The sequence below is a fragment of the Arachis duranensis genome, chromosome 4 (assembly GCF_000817695.3).
Source record: "Arachis duranensis cultivar V14167 chromosome 4, aradu.V14167.gnm2.J7QH, whole genome shotgun sequence".
NCBI classification, from domain to species: Eukaryota; Viridiplantae; Streptophyta; class Magnoliopsida; order Fabales; family Fabaceae; genus Arachis; species Arachis duranensis.
The window spans coordinates 85,918,662-85,937,675 of record NC_029775.3 but is presented as its reverse complement, the minus strand read 5'-3'; the positions used below and the strand labels follow the sequence as shown (position 1 = coordinate 85,937,675).

General features: G+C 33.9%; 2 long non-coding RNA genes across 2 annotated transcripts in view; one reads left to right on the top strand and one right to left on the bottom strand.

The window, feature by feature from the left end:
• Nucleotides 1-13,895: 13,895 nt before the first annotated feature.
• LOC107484830 (uncharacterized) lies at nucleotides 13,896-14,968 on the top strand. The gene is made up of 2 exons (XR_001591265.3): nucleotides 13,896-14,472; nucleotides 14,556-14,968. It is a non-coding gene; the product is annotated as an uncharacterized LOC107484830 (long non-coding RNA).
• The window catches only part of LOC107484832 (uncharacterized), a 12,165-nt gene continuing 7,700 nt past the window's right edge, over nucleotides 14,550-19,014 (bottom strand). Inside the window, exon 3 of the long non-coding RNA XR_002374162.2 lies at nucleotides 14,550-14,673. This is a non-coding gene — a long non-coding RNA (uncharacterized LOC107484832). The remainder of the gene's footprint in view (nucleotides 14,674-19,014) is intronic.

The following is a 19,014-nucleotide window of genomic DNA, read 5'->3' as shown; positions in this document are numbered from 1 at the left end:
CCCTTACTCACGTAAGGTTTATTACTTGGACGACCCAGTACACTTGCTGGTTAGTTGTGCGAAGTTGTGATAAAGAGTTGAAATTACAATTGTGCGTACCATGTTGATGGCGCCATTGATGATCACAATTTCGTGCACCACTAGTGCATATGATAACAAGTGAATGCAAGGTGTTTATTGGCATGCTGGCAAAGGCATGAGTAGCATAGATCAAGCATTCAATGTCCAAGTTAGATTACCAAGTCTTTCAAACTAACAACATGTTTGTAATAACAATTATATTTAATTAATAAAATATAAAAAGGTTTTGTGAAAAGCAAGCATTTATAGTAGTAGATTAAAAGAAATCTTAAAAATAGTGCACAATGCCATACGGGCGTTTTCACAAACACATAGCATGCATGGTAAATAAGCTATTTGAAAGTATTAAATTGAACATGCAAGCAACCTTTTAAAAAGTAATATATAATTGTCAAATAATTCACAAAAGTATAGAAAAAAAACAATGACCCAAATAAAATTCCAACACCAATGAAAATAATGCAATGAATGAAAGTATGCAATTAAGTAAAAGAAAATGACAGATAAGAAGAATGAGAAGGGAAAGAAGGGAAGAAGAAGTAAGTGAGAAAGGAGGGAGGAAAAATTAGGATTGGGGAAGAAAAGATAAAATATTTTGGCATATTAGGTTAAGGTGTGCGACGCTGGCGACGCGGTCGCGTGGGTGACGCGGCCGCGTGGTGTGCAATAAGGTCAGGCAACGCGGACGCGTGGGTCACGCGATCGCGTCACTTGATTTGTGCTAGTGGCGCGAGTGCAGCCTCGCATTCGCACAACTCTCTGTTTGAATTGCATTTTGCCAAAAATCTGGGTGACGCGGTCGCGTGGGTGACGCGATCGCGTGGATGGCCATTTTTGAAAGACGATGTGGCCGCGTGGAACACGCATTCGCGTGGGAGGGCTTGGGCTTCTAGCACGAGTCCAGCCCAATTCTAGCACAACTTTCGGCCATGCACCTTTTTTACGTCGATTTTCATGGCACGCGGCCGCGTGGGTGACGCGGTCACGTAAGAGGCCAAAGTTCCACATGACGCGGTCGCATGGGGTCAAATTATGCTAGAGGCGCGCCTCCAGCCACGCTCTCGCATGACTCTCTGTTCAATTCTTTTCTTCCCAACGCACTAGTGACGCGGACGCGTCAGCGACGCTACCGCATTGCGTGTGTGTTTTCCCTTTCTTTTTTTTATTATGCAATTATGCAGTATGCAATATGCAGTGTTAATGTAGATGCTATGAAAACTTCCAGGTTCAATGAAAATAAAATAAAATAAAAAAATAAACAACACAAAATAAAATTGAAAAAGAACAATCATACCATAGTGGGTTGTCTCCCACCTAGCACTTTTAGTTAAAGTCCTTAAGTTGGACCTTTGGTGAGCTCCCTGTTATGGTGGTTTATGCTTGTATTGATCCAGGAATCCTCACTAATGTTTGTACTTCCAGTAGCCTCCGGGGTCCCATACTAAACATGTAAAGCCCTTAAGAAGCTTCAAACAGATTCTTAGGCTCCCGGGGTGACAAATGTCAGAACAGATTCCAGGATCCCAAACCTTACTTTTACACCCGTTTTTGTCTCGATCTGCATTTTTCCAGCCGGGTGAAAGGTGATCTGAATTCTCATTACAGCGACCAAACAGCTTCCTAGACCCATTCAGTTGAGCTTTACACCAACCTTTGCGTTTAAACTTAAAGCTTCCAACCATAATGAACCTTGCAGGACAATTCTTACCACTGGCCATCTTCCACTTACTCTTAATGTCACAAAGAGCTCTAAGTTGACCATCTGTCTCCAGTAGCCCATATTCAAGTGGAATTAGAAAGTTAAGGGATATGAATTTTACCCACTTGAATGTTGTGAAGGATGATGGCAACTTAGGGGGAGGTATTTTTAATGAAATTGCAAGCTCCACTCCCTTGTGCTCTTCTCTGATAATTACCACCTCTTTGCAAGCTTCTTCAATTTTAACCTCTTCCTCTTGGTAAAGGTTGTACACCCTCCTCAACATCAATTTCAACCGTCTTGGAATGAGGCTCTATGTCTTGACTTTCCCATGGAGGTTCTGCATCTCCTAAGTCTTCAACCACTTCTTCTTCTTCAATAATTCCGGCTTCCTCCACTTTTCCAGTACATAGTCATGCTCTGTACTGTTCACTGGAGTTTCTAGTATCTCCTTCATGCTACGTTCTTCATTAGATTGTCCACATGAAGCCATGGGGGTTCCTTGAGTGTCCGAACGTCGGGAAGCTAATTGAATTATCGCTTGCTCCAATTGACGAATGGTTGCCTGAAATCGATCCACTGTTTCCTTGAAACGATCCTTTGTCTCTTGATGCACTCGGCTTTCATAAATAGGATCATTATGCTCTTGGATTGATGGATATGGAGATGGTAAATATTGAAGTGGTGGTTCTTGGGAGTAATTGGGTTGGAATTGGGGTGGTTCTATATATGGTTCATATGGCTCATAAGGTGGTTGGTATGGTGGTTGAGGGTTAGGGTCATATGGAGGTGAATGGTGAAAAGGGGCTTGTAAGTGTGGTGGTTCAAAGCTATGTTGAGAAGGGGTTCATAGGCATATGGTGATGGTTGTTGATAATCGAAAGATTGCTCACCATAGCCATTGCCTTGATATGCATCATAGAATGGTTGTTGATAGTCCATTGGAGGTGGTTGTTGCCATGAGGGTCGATCAAATCCTTGTGGCTCCTCCCATCTTTGATTGTTCCAACCATGGTGCATGTTGTCATTATAATCTCCTCTTCCTGCAACATAATTATACCCAGACTCATAGCCAAAGGGGTGAGAGTTCATAGTTGTGAGAGAAAATAAAAACAAAAACTAACAAAAAGAAAATATTTTGAAAAAAGAGATGATTTTAAAAAAATTAAATTTTAAAAAATAAGATAAGATAAGATAAAAATTTTAAAATAAAAATCTGAAATATTTTTTTTAAATATTTACAATAACCAATAATAAGGCACACGTTTGTAATTCCCCGGCAACGGCGCCATTTTGATGAGAGAACTTTTGCGTGGTCTAGAATTCAGAATAAATTTCCGTTGCAAGTATAGCTTCTAAACCAACAAAAGTCCTTTCATACAAACGTTTTGGTTGTCACAAGTAACAAACCCCTTTTTAAAATTGATAACCGAGTATTTAAACCTTGAGTCATCTTCTCAAGGAATTGCAGGGAGGTATGTTCTTATTATTGGTTATGAGTTTGTAAATCGGGGTTTTGGAGTTTGGGCAATGGGCATAGGTATATTTAAATGACAAGTAAAATAAATTAACAATAATAAAATCTCTTGGCAAGGTATGAAGAACTGGAAGTCCTATCCTAGTTATCCTTATCAATTATGATGAGAATTGGAATTTTCTCCCACTTTGTTAACCTCTAACTATGAAGGTAAGTTAAGTGGATGAATTAATTCGAATCCTCAAGTCCCAGTCTTTCCTTGGGAAAAGTTGGAGTTATTGGATCTCGAATTAATTCTTGAAGAATTCCAATTTTCAATTAACAATGAGTTTGATAACTCAAGAGTCACCAATTATTTAACCAAAGCCAAAAGGGAAAATATCTAAATTAAATTAAAAGCATTCATATAAATAAAACAATCATAAACTGAAATACCTCAAATAACATGAATTAAGAAAATCAATCCAAACATAAAGAGTTCATAAACTAAATTGAGAAAATATATAAAAGGAATATTGAACCTGTGATTGAAGAAGATGAAATCCTAATCCTAATCCTAATCCTAAGAGAGAGGAGAGAACCTCTCTCTCTAAAAACTACATCTAAAACTAAAATTATGAATTATGAGAGCATGATTATGAATGGATGCATTCCCCCACTTTATAGCCTCTAATATGTGTGTTCTGGGCTAAAAACTAGGTCAAAAGCAGCCCAGAAATCGCCCCCTACAATTTCTGTTACGTTCAGATCGCGGGCAAGTGACGCGGAGGCGTCGTCCACGCGGCCGCGCGGATTGAGGTTCGCAGATGCGACGTAGACGCGTCATTCACGCATTTGCATCACCTAAATTCAGGGCAGCTATGGCAAGTTATATATCAAATCGAAGCTCCGGACGTTAGCTTTCCAACGTAATTGGAACCGCGTCGTTTGGACCTATGTAGCTAAAGTTATAGCCGTTTGAGTGCGAAGATGTCAGGCTGGATAGCTTAACAACTTCTTCAACTTCTTGTATTCCTTCCACTTTTGCATGCTTCCTTTCCATCCTCCAAGCCATTCCTACCCTATAATATCTGAAAACACTTAACACACATATCAAGGCATCTAATGGTAATAAGAGAGGATTAATAATAAGCAAATATAAGATCAAAGAAGCATGTTTTCAATCATAGCACAAAATCACAGGCGAATTGTATGAATAAGTGAGTAAAGAGTTGATAAAAACCACTCAATTGAGCATAAGATAAACCATAAAATAGTGGTTTATCATTGGGTCATAATCTGAAAAGGTTCACCCAGTCATGTGTCTGTGGCATTTATGTATCCGGTGGTAATATTGGAAAACAAAATGCTTAGGGCCACGGCCAAGACTCATAAAAGTACCTGTGTTCAAGAATCAACATACTTAACTAGGAGAATTAATAACGCTATCTGAAATTCTAAGTTCCCATAGATGCCAATCATTCTAAACTTCAAAGGATAAAGTGAGATGCCCAAACTGTTCAGAAGCAAAAAGCTACAAGTCCCGCTCATCTAATTAGAACTAATATTCATTGATATTTTTGAATTTATAGTATATTCTTTTCTTTTTTATCCTATTTGATTTTCAGTTGCTTGGGGACAAGCAACAATTTAAGTTTGGTGTTGTGATGAGCGGATAATTTATATGCTTTTTGGCATTATTTTTAGGTAGTTTTTAGTAAGATCTAGCTACTTTTAGGGATGTTTTCATTGATTTTTTATGCTAAATTCACATTTTTGGACTTTACTATGAGTTTGTGTATTTTTCTATGATTTCAGGTATTTTCTGGCTGAAATTGAGGGACCTGAGAAAAACTCTGATAAAAGGCTGAAAAAGGACTGCTGATGCTGTTGGATTCTGACCTCCCTACACTCGAAATGGATTTTCTGGAGCTACAGAACTCCAAATGGCGTGCTCTCAATGGCGTTGGAAAGTAGACATTCAGAGCTTTCCAGCAATATATAATAGTTTATACTTTATTCAAGTGAAGATGACGCAAACTGGCGCTCAACGCCAGTTTCATGCTGCATTCTGGAGTCAAACGCCAGAAACACATCACGAACCAGAGTTGAACGCCAAAAACACGTTACAACTTGGCGTTCAACTCCAAAAGAAGCCTCTGCACGTGTAAAGCGCAAGCTCAGCCAAAGCACACACCAAGTGGGCCCCGGAAGTAGATTTTTAAATCAATTACTTACTTCTGTAAACCCTAGTAGCTAGTCTAGTATAAATAGGACATTTTACTATTGTATTAGACATATTTGGTCTCAGTTTCAATCTATTATTCATCTTAGGAGACTATTGATCACGTTCATGGGGGCTGGCCATTCGGCCATGCTTGAACCATCACTTATGTATTTTCAACGGTGGAGTTTCTACACACCATAGATTAAGGGTGTGGAGCTCTGCTGTACCTCGAGTTTTAATGCAATTACTACTATTTTCTATTCAATTCAGTTTATTCCTGCTCTAAGATATTCGTTGCACTTAACAATGACGAATGTGATGATCCGTGACACTCATCATCATTCTTACCTATGAACGCACGTGATTGACAACCACTTCCGTTCTACCTTAAACCGAACGCATATCTCTTAGATTCCTTAATCAGAATCTTCGTGGTATAAGCTAGAATTGATGGCGGCATTCATGAGAATCCAGAAATTCTAAACCTTGTCTGTGGTATTCCGAGTAGGATTCAGGGATTGAATGACTGTGACGAGCTTCAAACTCGCGATTGTTGGGCGTGATGACAAACGCAAAAGAATCAATGGATTCTATTCCGGCATGATCGAGAACCGACAGATGATTAGCCGTGTTGTGATAGAGCATTTGGACCTTTTTCACTGAGAGGATGGGATGTAGCCATTGACAACAGTGATGCCCTACATACAGCTTGCCATGGAAAGGAGTAAGAAGGATTGAAGGAAGGCAGTAGGAAAGCAGAGATTCAACGGGGATAGAGCATCTCCATATACTTATCTAAAATTCTCACCAATGATTTACATAAGTATTTCTATCTTTTAATTTCTGTTTATTTATTATTATTATTCGAAAACTCCATAACCATTTGAATCAGCCTAACTGAGATTTAAAAGATGACCATAGCTTGCTTCATACCAACAATCTCTGTGGGATTGACCCTTACTCACATAAAGTTTATTACTTGGACGACCTAGTGCACTTGCTGGTTAGTTGTGCGGAGTTGTGAAGAAAGTGCTGAGTTAGTAGATGCGCATACCAAGTTGAATGCCATTGTTAGAGATCACAATTTCGTGCATCAGGAGTTCTTTGTAGGGCCGGGGTTATTAGTTAAGTTCATTAATTCTGTGTCGTTTAGCAGATAAATAGCAGAATATAGAGAAGCAGTAAATAGAAGATACACATAAATAGAGAAAATAGAAAACAGAACACAAACAGAAGAATACAAAAAAATAAAACACAGACACAGAGAATAGAATACAAACAAAGAAAGCGTACATTCATACACCAATAATAACAGAGAAAATGCACAACCAAGTATGATGCATGTTTAGCCCTAGTGCAGGTAATGAGCTCATCTGTCGGTTAGTAGCTCACTCCCGACGTTACCTAGCAACTTTTGTCTGGATAAGGCTTTCCTGTTGGCAATACCCATAGCAAGTACCTTTTGTCTTGCAGGGTATCCACTGCAAGCAACCTTTGTCTTGCAGGGCGGCACTTATTAGCCGATATATGCCCAACATACTCACTGTAAGCAACCTTTGTCTTACAGGAGCACTACACACTCACTGTAAGGAACCTCTGTCTTACATGAGTACAACACACTCACTGTAAGCAACTTTTGTCTTACAGGAGTACTCTTTAACTGTGTGTATCTTGATACCTCTGTAAGCAACCTTTGTCTTATTATAGCTAAGTATCCCAGGAAAGCATTCTCACTGGCCGCACCACCATCTATTTGACTGTCTCAATGCAGCAGATGAACATACGAATATCTCTGGAGTTGCTTTAATGCAACAAATGACCTTTTAATAGGCCCTCTACTTGTTCTCTAATCTCTTTATCATATTACTCTTTTCACTTTGTTTCTTTACTCTGCTCTGATTACTCTTTTTTCTTTATCTCTTTACTCTGCTCTGTTTACTCTTTTCTCTGTATCTATATTACTCTTTTCTCTTTATCTCTTTACTCTGCTCTGGTTTCTCTGTTTAACGTATGTATTTAAAGCTTATGTAAATTTTCGATATGAATAATTAGCCTGTTCCAAGTATAGGTTCATTAAGTCTATACTGAAACAGTATAACCATGCTAACTTTTGAAAATTAAAAAATAACTCCCCAAACACCAAAATATTTACTTCCTTGCACTTTTATGGATCAAAAAAGTGTTCTTCATTGTTCTTCACCTCGCTCAAAGTGTTCTTCATGTTCTTCATAAATTTTTCAGATACTTTTTTTGTTTTCACCAGTTTTTTAATCTTTTCAGTAACCGATTTTTACCATAATTCATAATAAATTTCCAGCCACTAAAACCCCATTTTTTTGCACTTGATTTTAACATAATTTGAACCCTAATTTGAGGGTTAGGGTTTTGGTTTCCAGCAGCTCCAAGAACACAAATTCATAGCTTGAATTTCATCAAATTTCATGAAAATTTCATCAAAATTTCAACAAGAATCACTCATATAAACCATCAATTTCAAGCACAGCCAAACCATATCATAATCACACAACTCAAACACAATTAATCAAGATTAACTTCACCAAATCCTACCTTGATTTGCTGCCTCAAATCCGGTTATGCTTTTAGGTGTTCTTTTTGCACTTTTTTCTCCTAAAACACATCAAGAACAACTTTGAATCCATAAAATCTCAACTGACCAAACCTTAATCAACATGTTAGGAAGGGATTCCTCACCTTAAACATGCAGGGAATGGAAGATTCTTAGATCACAAGTCAATCTAAGCAAGAGATCTAAGGAAGAACATCAAGAAAACACATGTTTAGCATGGTTTTTCTTGAAAACTGAATTGAAGAGGGAGGGAGACAGCCATCTCACCTTATTTTCAGCCATGATTTGTTACATGGTTATATAGAAAAAGAAGAGATGATCATTTTGGTTAGATTTGAGTTTTGATTTGAGTTTTAGTTTAGAAGAAATCAAGCTTTGAAGATTTAAGTGTCATGAAAGTTTCTCTCGTCATTTTCGGCCAAAGGGAGCAAATGACTAGCCTTGGAGTGTCTTGGGGGCTGAAGAAAGTCGTGATTGATGATGATTGGATAGTTAGAGAGGTGGTTGAAAGATATCTCAGGTGTATAATTACAAAAACTAGATGTATTAGAACATACACTTAACAACACTGTCTGAGCTACTAGTATAAATGACATTAGTAACATAATTAACATGAGAATAGAAGGTATATGATGAGGCATTAGCATTGCTAAAGTCATCAGAGAGTGCTGGTGTTAACCTGCACTAGTAGACTGTGAACCCGGAGGGAAAAGGCCTAAGGGCTTTTGGAAGGGTAATTGACCAGTGACCTTAGTGGTGGCAGGTTTCTTTGGAGGCCTAGAATCTGTGACATTGTTTAGGATATCCCTCATCAAGAATGTTATTCTGTGATGATGGGCATGGTTGTGATTTTGAGTTGAGTTGCCAAGAGTTCTGGCTGAGGAACATTGGTTTATGGTGGTCATGAACAAAAGTAACATGGCTAATTCTTTCATGGTTTCTTTTTGCATTAGCTTGCATGCTTGGTTCATATATAGATATGGTTTGATTTAAGTGTAGTGGTTAGAAACATAGAATAACTTCAATAATTAAGCAACTTTTAAGGATAGTGAATTTGTTATGTCTAATTGTCTATGCATTCAAACTCAACCGCTACATGACTCATACCAGATTACCAGATAATAATTTATTAGTGTTTGTTTTTCTTTTAACTTTTTTTTTTAGAAATTTATTAACGATTCTTAAAAAAAAAAGGCATCTCAATCTTGCCAAACTAAAGAATAATTGATAAATAGAAATTCCATCCACAAGTTTACAAATTAGTGAAAATATAATTATCACGATGAATGGTAGATATTTTTGGTTGGAACAAAAAATAATAATAAATAGATTTTTTCTTGAGAGATTAATTAGCTAACAAATATATGATTAAATAATCATCATGTAAATAAATTTTATACTAAATAATAATAATAATAATAATAATAATAATAATAATATCATATTACTATTTCTCTTCTCTCATGAATCGAGTCTGGTTCGTCAAACTAAGACTAATTACGGAAACTAGAATCAAAAGCTCCTAACCAATACGGTTCAAAAACTAGGTTCTCCGCAATTGTGTCGTCAAACTTATCTCAAAAAAGGTTATTGCTTTTTGATGACATAACGATGATATAGATTGAGGTCCTTGATGATATGTTAGAGATATTCCCTTCACTGATCTTTTGGAAAACTCCGAATCTTCAGAAAAGATCTTGTGTATCCAAAAATTGTGTTGTTACATTCTACCCTCCTAAATGAAAATTTTTGCCCTCGAAATTTTAGTTACTTGAGAACAGATGTGGGTAATAAGCTTTCATCTTTTCTTCCAGTTCCCAAGTGTGTTCTTCTTCTCTTCTCTGTCTCCAAGCTACTTTGACTAAGTGAACAATTTTGCGCCTCAGCTGCTTATCACTTTTTTCTAAGATCTGGACTGCGATGCTTGATATGTCAAATCGTTTCATAACACTCCACATTTATGAAAATCTAAATATGAATAAATTGTGATTTTATTTTATTAAGTTAAAACTTTATAATTTTAGAAATTACTTTATCAGAAATAATTAAATAGATTCGGAGATAACTTCACTTTAAAACAAAGAAGATTCTTACGTAATTTTATCATAATGAAATATTTTGCATAATTTTAGTAATTGAAAAACAAAAAAGAATTGTACAATCTACTTTAAGTAACTTTTATTATGAAAAATTATGAGTTATTATTAATTTGAACTCCTTATTTTATAAATTAATCTATTAAGAGTAATTGAATTAGTTTTATTAATATATGGAGTTAAGTTAATTAATAATCTTGTATAATTTTTATAATTGGTTATTTCATATAATTTCAAATTAGAATTCAGTAATGGAAGTATTATATAATTAAATTTAAAAAGTTTCTATTATGAATAAATTATGGTTTATTTTATTAATTTAAGCTCTTAAAGATTAATTTATTAAGAATGATTAAATTAATTTTTAAAAATACTTTGAGTTTAAGTTAATTAATGTTTAAGTACAATTTTTATTGCAATTAGTTATTTATATAAATTAGAATTAAAGTTTAGGAATTGGAAAATAATGAAAAGTTATATCATATAATCAAAATAATAGATATTTTTGGATAGTTAACTGATACTTTTAAAGAAGGTATTTGATTTTGGATATTTAACCGTTGGTTTTTCAAAAGGATTCATAAAGCGAGCGATAATTACTGTAAATGAAAATAGTTTTCTTTTAAATATCTCTAAACGAAATTAACTATTTGCGCTTTATTCTTTACTTTCACGACATTCTCGACCTCTATTGAGAACTTGTGGTTTGGTTCTCACCCCCAAATTTTTCACCCTTTCAGTGACACAGGTTTGAAGACGCACTACGAAGCTGTGAGCGATTAGTAAACTGACTTTATGATTTCTATTGCTTTCTTAGAGTACCCTCGCTATTGTCCCTTGAGATTTTATTTTACATAGATGGGTAGGTTTGGTATATTGTATTTGAGTTTCATTTGGTTTCTTTTGTATAAGATTATTATCAATAGTATTTATGCGATTATTATTTGTTGGAAATCTTTGAAACATGACTTTAAAGAATAAAAACAAAATTTTTCGATATTTTCTTAAAACTAAAAAGCGGTATCGATATAAAGGCTCAGTAATTAAGTAGTTAATACTAGAAAAGATTACGTAATATTCTTTCTAACAGAAATACCCTGACTTAAGTAAGGTATTTTGCTGGACAGGATGTTACAATATGGTATCAGAGCAGTCCTTCTTGTAGAGCCTTAGGAGTGGACTGACTATGCTTCACTGCATACTCTGAGTGTCTATCATGCTTTCTAACTTGTTCTGATAACAAGAGTTTATGTTTTATATGTATGACTGTCTGATGATTAACGCTGTTAGTCTACCATTGCATATTTCATGATATTAAGTTTGGCCAACTTAACATCAATGATCTATGTATATAGGAACACTAATGAGTTATTATAGACGAAATAGAAGTGATAAGTAACGTGAATCACGAGGTTTGGGGAAACATTAGAAATTAAGTTTTAGAGATTAGTTCTGTTTCGACGTATTATCTTTATTCGTGCTTAACGTTATCTCTTTCTTTATCAATTGTATTGGAATATCTAGTTCTTGATCTTTTTCTTGGAATATGTTCTGAATATTTTTCCATCATATCTTGTCATTCATACATATATTTGCTTGATTATGTTCCTATTTGTTGCTTGAATCTTTAAGGAACATTCAACATTGACACTGTTTATAAATTCTGTATTTCTTAATTTGATCTTGAATTCGTCTTGGTGCAACGCATAATCCTTAATTCCTAAATCGTTTGAAATCTTAAGAGTTGCGATTCGTAGCAAGTTAATTATTCGATTTGATTCTCCTGTTTTGTGTTCTACAACTTATGCATATCCTCTTCAGATTATGACTTTTGGTTTTGTGTTTCTTTGTAAGAATGATAAAAACCTACCTTGTTTTGATGTGATGTATCAATCCTAGTAGTTTTCTTCTACAACTTTTATTTTGGAATTCCTTTTGAAAATAGTTCTATTATTGATTCTTTTTCTATTTGATTATGAATGTAACTATTCTTTAAATTTTGAATACGACAACCTTTGATTTTATAAGTACTTTCCTATAAAAAATGAATAATTTCTTTATATAGTTGAAGCATGTTTCTTTCTAAAAGTACTACCTATTCTTTATTTAATTTTATAAGAATATTTTACTTTAGATTTTTTCATTTGAGCATAATTCAATCCTTTTCCAACATTATTCAAATTTTTATGCATATCTATTTACTTGATTATGTACCTATGTATTTTTCAAACATTCTGATGCGAGATTTTTGCTTTCATTTCAATTAATTTTCATTTGATAAACTTCACATAATTTATTTTAATTAGAATTTAATTGAGCATAACATAATATTTATATTTTGTCTAGTTCTTTTGAAAAATATTAAATTTATATATTTTCTTTTGAAAAAGATAAACCAATTCCTTTAAGTTCAATTTAAAGTTATTCTAAATTGCTGTACTATTTTTTCTATTATTATTCATATCGAAACTCTTTGATTCAAAAATTCTTTGTTAAGCTTTCAATTTAATTCTCCTTCCAGTATGTCCCATTGCTTATATCCATCTTTGTTTGTTGATGATTTCAAGCATTCCTTCAAATTCTTGTGAAATACCATCTTTTACAATTGCGAACTTGAGTATTCTTCCGATTTTTCGCATAAATCTTTTGTGCTGCTTGTGTTTCTCTTCTCATATTTCGTATTCCTTATATGATAGTTCTTAAGGACGCAATTTGTGCGCACGGAAAGTGAACCTGGTCGTGGAGTTTTGAGGCAGTGAGAGGAGGTGACCATGCTTTGTTAAAAGTTTTGAACGAATATTGTACCTATTTGATTTTGGATTTTGACATTTAGTTTGTGTTAAGTTATTTTATCAACTCTTATATAACCTTATATATTTTTTAGTATATTTATGTGATATAATTTTCTTGGTATCTTTAAAATATTCAAAAAAGGGATGTGAATATAAATTTTTTCTCCGTCTTATATCAATTTTTGAAGACGAAAATTTTTGTAAGTTGGATAGAATATAACATCCCGCATTTATAAAAATCTAAATATGAATAAATTGTGATTTCATTTTATTAAGTTAAGCCTTTATAATTTTAGAAATTATTTTATTAGAAATAATTAAATAGATTCGGAGATAGCTTCACTTTAAACCAAATAAGATTCTTACCCAATTTTATCATAATGGAATATTTTGCATAATTTTAGTAATTAAAAAATAAGAAAAAATTGTACAATCTAATTTAAGTAATTTTTATTATGAAAAGTTATGAGTTATTATTAATTTGAACTCCTTATTTTATAAACTAATTTATTAAGAGTAATTGAATTAGTTTTATTAATATATGGAGTTAAGTTAATTAATAATCTTGTATAATTTTTATAATTAGTTATTTCATATAATTTTAAATTAGAATTCAGTAATGGAAGTATATGAATAAATTATGGTTTATTTTATTAATTTGAGCTCTTAAAGATTAATTTATTAAAAATAATTAAATTGATTTATATAAATACTTTGAGTTTAAGTTAATTAATATTTAAGTACAATTTTTATTATAATGGTTATTTTATATAATTTGGAACTAAAATTCTAGTAATAGAAAAATAATGAAGAGTTAAATAATTTAAATTAGTTAATTGATATTTTGGGTTTAAATTGTATTTTATAAAGTATAATTAATATTTTATAAAATTGTTATATTATTTATATATATATATATATATTTTACCCTAATATTACAATCCCTAAATCCCTAAATCTACAATCAGAAAGGCAAAGAAAGAAAACAGGGAGCTCGAGGGGAAACAGGAGGGAAGAAAGAAGGGAAGGGAAGACAGGGGAAGAGAGGAGAGGAACGAGGGAGAAGAGGAGGAGAGTGAGGGATCCAGCTTGTCGCCGCTGTCTGTCCTCATCGCTGCCAGGGTGAGGAGCCGTGCAAGGGGATCAACTGAAGAGAGGGAAGTCTTCCCCATTCACGTCGCCGTCGCACACCACGTCGGGTCAAAGTCGTGAGGTCTTCGCCGACACTTTCTGCTCCGTCGTTGTCTTCGCGGAGAACCATCATCGCTGCCGCTGCCGTTGATGGAACCGTTGTCGTCGGAGGAGCCACTGCTGGGAGAAGCCCTAGCCATCACCGTCGCTGTTTAACGGGAGAAAGAAAAGGAGTGGCGCGACGGGAGAGGAGAAGGGGGACCTACGCCTCTGCAACAGCCGCCGGCGAGTTGCACGCCACCGTGGAGTCACCATTCTGCCGCCGTTCAGCTGCTGCCACTATTTCTCGATTTGACGAACATCGTCCTTGTTCTAGTTCCAGTTTTTCCAATTTCTGAAACCTGTAACTTTCTTCCATGCTCTGTTATCAATTTATACTTCTGCTATATCCCTGCCCTAATTACAGTAGCATGTGTTTTTCTCTAGTCATTGCTAATTCATCTCTTGGACAATCATAATTGGCGTGGTTATTGCTGTTGTTGCTGCTCCGAAGGAGTTGAGGCTACTGCCGCTGCTCTGGCTGTATTGAGGGTTGCTGCCGCTGCTGAAAATTAAGGATAAAGAAAGGGGATTATCGCGGTTAATTCCTACGGGTTCGACAAATCAAGGTAGGGAGTTTAATTTAAATGATTTTAATTAAAGAATGCTTGTAAAATTGATTGGATATCTGCAAATAGGTTTAATTATTGTGAGTAATTGATTGATTAGATGGATGTTGAATTGTGACGGTGAAATGTGATTGGGATTGTTGATTTAGTGATATTGATTGATTATATAGATTGTCAATTGTTAGACAAATAATTGATGTGAATGCTGAATCTTGGTGGATTAAATTGAAATTGCTGCTGCTGAACTAGTTATTTGGTTATTGTAATGGACTTAGTTAGTAAATTGATTGAAGTTGGGTTTAGAGAATAGTTGGAGGGCTGTTGAAAATCTGAATTTTGAATTGAACGGCAAATTTTGAAAGTGAGCCAGTAACTCAATAGTGATTGAAATGATAAGAGATTAAAAGCTAAGTAAAGTATAACAAGCATAATTGTTAAGATTCAAGTTTGAAGGTTTCGTATTAACTGGAGAATTAGTTATGATTTTTCAAAGTTGAATTATAAAATCTGATTTTCTGCTTTACTTTTAAACGAAGTAGAAACTTTGAAAATCCATAACTAATTCTGTGATGATCAGAATTGTATGGAACTAAGTCTGGATTAAGCTTGGGAATATAAGGAGTTGGACTGGTGAATTTGAGATTTTTCTGTTAAGCTTATGATTTATGGTGAATTTTTTAATTTTGGATGTCAAATTTAATTTTTCTGTAGAATGTTTAACATAACAGCAACATGTTTCCTCTACTGAAAATTCTCCGGTTTGAATTTTGAAATGAAACCAATTTTAAATGAAATTCTAATCCTTTTACTTTAATTTCATAAAAACTCAAAATTGTTGGAGTTGTGGTTTTAAAGATATGGATTTTTGAAATAAGATGTTTTATGCAGTAAAAATCAGGTTCTGTTTTCTAAGTCAGTAAAATCAATTGGAGGTGAAAGTTGAGTATGTTTAGCATATATGATTTAAATTTCAGGGTTTTCTATATTTTAATAAGTGAGTTATGGGATTTGGAAGAGGTTATGTTCAATAATTTCTAAAATAAAATTCTGCAGAAAATTACTCAACTTTTAAATTACATAACTCCTTCATTAAAAATGATATTGACCTGGAATCAACGGGAAAGGAAACCTGGATGAGTGAAGTTGAACCATATTAATTTTTAAGGTCATTGGATTTGACTTGGAATTTATATTAAATTTTGAATATCATATACTGCTGCTGTTTTCTGGGTTTTTAAGCACTGTAGAGCAGTTAGGATTTTTTTTCTATTCCCGAAGCTAGAGTAAGCGAAAAATTATGATTTTTAGTTTAATAGAAAGCTTAATCTGAGACGGTCGTATGGATATAAAGTTTGTGCAATACCGAGTTCTTTTGATATTTTAAAAACAAGATTGTAATTTGGCTGCCAACGATTGTTTTGGTGACTACCTTGGGTATGAGATTCAAGAATTGATTTTTATACTATTATCAAATGTTTTTGAGAATATATTGTTGTGGCAATAGCTGATAAAAGGTTGGTGAAATGTTGAGAAAGAAGAAATCCGTAGGGATGGCTAAGTCTTATTTTTAGAAGAGATTATGTCCAAATTTTTATAGAAGTATAAGAATTTAATTAAAATAAATTTAAAGCTTGATAATAACTTCAACAATTCTTTTGAGAAAAGAGTGATCAGAGCAAAGAGTAAGAGAAAAGAGTAACCAGAGAAAAGAGATATAAAGAAGAGATAAAGAGAAAAGAGTAATATAACAAAGAGATATTTGCTTATTATCTGTTGCTTGAGGCATCCCAAGAGATGTTTGTTTATTTATTTGTTGCTTAAGGCAACCCAAGAGATGTTTGTTTATTTATCTGTTGCCCTGAGGCAACCCAAGAGCAATTTTCCATTCCTAAGAGTATATATTTCTTGCGAGTAAAAAGCAGAGGCTATCTCAATAGAGCTGCTAATAATTATACGCGCATTTATTTGAACGGAAAATCCGTATCCGGGAAATCGTGGACTCGTGACCGGATAAATGTCGGATAAACGTCGGGAATGCGGGTGCCAACCGACACATGAACTCATGGCCTGTACTAGGACTAGACATTCATCATATGTATCTATGTAACATTGTTTGGGTGTGTATATTGTAATTGGTTTGCCTATGTGAATAATTCTGTTTAATTGTTAATTGTTATACCTGATGTAATTGCTCTTGATTGTGTTTGAACCTCATTAATTGTGTTTGTAACCGATTGTTTGGATTGTAGATTTGTAGTGATTGAATGTTGATTGAGTTGTTTGGGCCAGAGGTCGTGACTGGTATGTTTGAGGTCTAGTTTTGTATGAAAAATCAAACTGGTTCAACATAGACTTAATGAACCTATACTTGGAACAGGTTGGTCATTCATACAGCTTAGGAAACTTTTAAGATTTTCTTATAAAGTAAAATATGGGTTTAGGATTTTGTATGGTTAACTAATACTTTTAAAGAAGGTATTTGATTTTGAATGTTTAACCGTTGGTTTTTCAAAAGGATTCATAAAGCGAGCGATGATTATTGCAAATGAAAATAGTTTTCTTTTAAATATCTCTGAATGAAATTAATTATTTGCGCTTTATTCTTTACTTTTACGACATTCTCGACCTCTACTAAGAACTTATGGTTTTAAAAGTATCTGTTAATTATCCAAAATCCTAGACCCATATTTTTTTTAATGTATGAATGATTAACCTTTTCTAAGTATAGGTTCATTAAGTCTATGTGGAACCAGTCAGATACTTTATACAGAACTAGACTTCAAACATACTAGTCACGGTCTCAGAAACAATTCAATCAACATCCAATCTCTACAATTCAAATAATCAGTTACAAACACAAGTAATGAGGTTCAAACACAATCAAAAGCAATTACATCAAGTATAGTAGCAGTTAAAACAATTATTCACGTAGGCAAACCAATTACAATATGCACACCCAAACAATGTCACATAGATGCATATGATGAATGTTTAGTCCTAGTATAGGCCATGAGCTCGTGTGTCGATTAGCTGCTCGCAATCCCGACATTTATCTAGTCACGAGTCTACGATTTTTCGTTCCTAATAAATGTGCATATAATAACCTCATAAACCAAATATCTCTTCTCAAAAGAATCATTGAAGTTATTATCATTAATTAAACAAGCCTTAAATATTCATTTTGATTAAGTCATTAAATTTTCATAAAAAATTTGGACATGATCTCTTCTGAAAATAGGACTTAACCATCCTTACGGGTTCTCTTTTCCTCAACATTTCATCAGCCTTTTATCAGTAATTGTTATAACATCTCAAAAACATTTGATAATGATATAAAAAATCTATCTCTTAAATTCCATATCCAAGGTAGCCACCAAAACAACATCGGCAGCCAAATCTCAATTTTGTTTTTAAAATACCAAATGAATTCGGAATTGCACAAACTCTATGTCCACGCGACCGTATCGAATTAAGCTTTCTATTAAACTAAAAATCATAATTTTTTGCTTACTCTTGCTTTGGGAATAGAAGCAAAATTGTGGCTGCTCTGGGCAGTGTCTTAAAAACCAAAAAACAACAGCAGCAGCATGTAATGTTCAAAATTCAATATAAAATCCAGGTTAAATGGACTTATGTAACTTGGAAGTTGAGTAGTTTCCTGCAGAATTTTGTTTAAAAAGCAAATGAACATATCCTCTTCTAAGTCCTATAACTCACTCATTAAAACATGAAAAACCCTTAAAATTTAAATCATATATGCTAAACATACTCAACTTTCACCTTCAATGAATTGTATCTCAATATCACTTCAGAATAAAAAATTATAAAGTCTCAAAGTTACTGACTTAGAAAACAAAATCTGATTTTAACTGCATAATACTTCTTATTTCAAAAATCTATATCTTTAAAACCACAACTCCAAAAATTCTGAATTTTTATGAAATTAAACTGATAAGACTAAAGTTTTATTTAAAATTGGTTTCATTTCAAAATTCAAACTGAAAAATTTCCAGCAGAGGAAACAAGCTGCTGTTGTGTTAAGCATTCTGCAGAAAAATCAGATTTGACATCCATAATTCAAAAATTCACCATAAATCATAAACTTAATGAAAAAGTCTCAAATTAACCAGTCCAGCTCCTTGTATTCCAAAGTTTAATTCAGACTTGGTTCCATGCAATTTCGATCATTACCAGTGTTTTAAAATGGCGGTTATGGCGGCGCCATAACGGTATGGCGTGGCGGGTTTTGACCCTGCCGCCATTTACTCGGCGCCGCG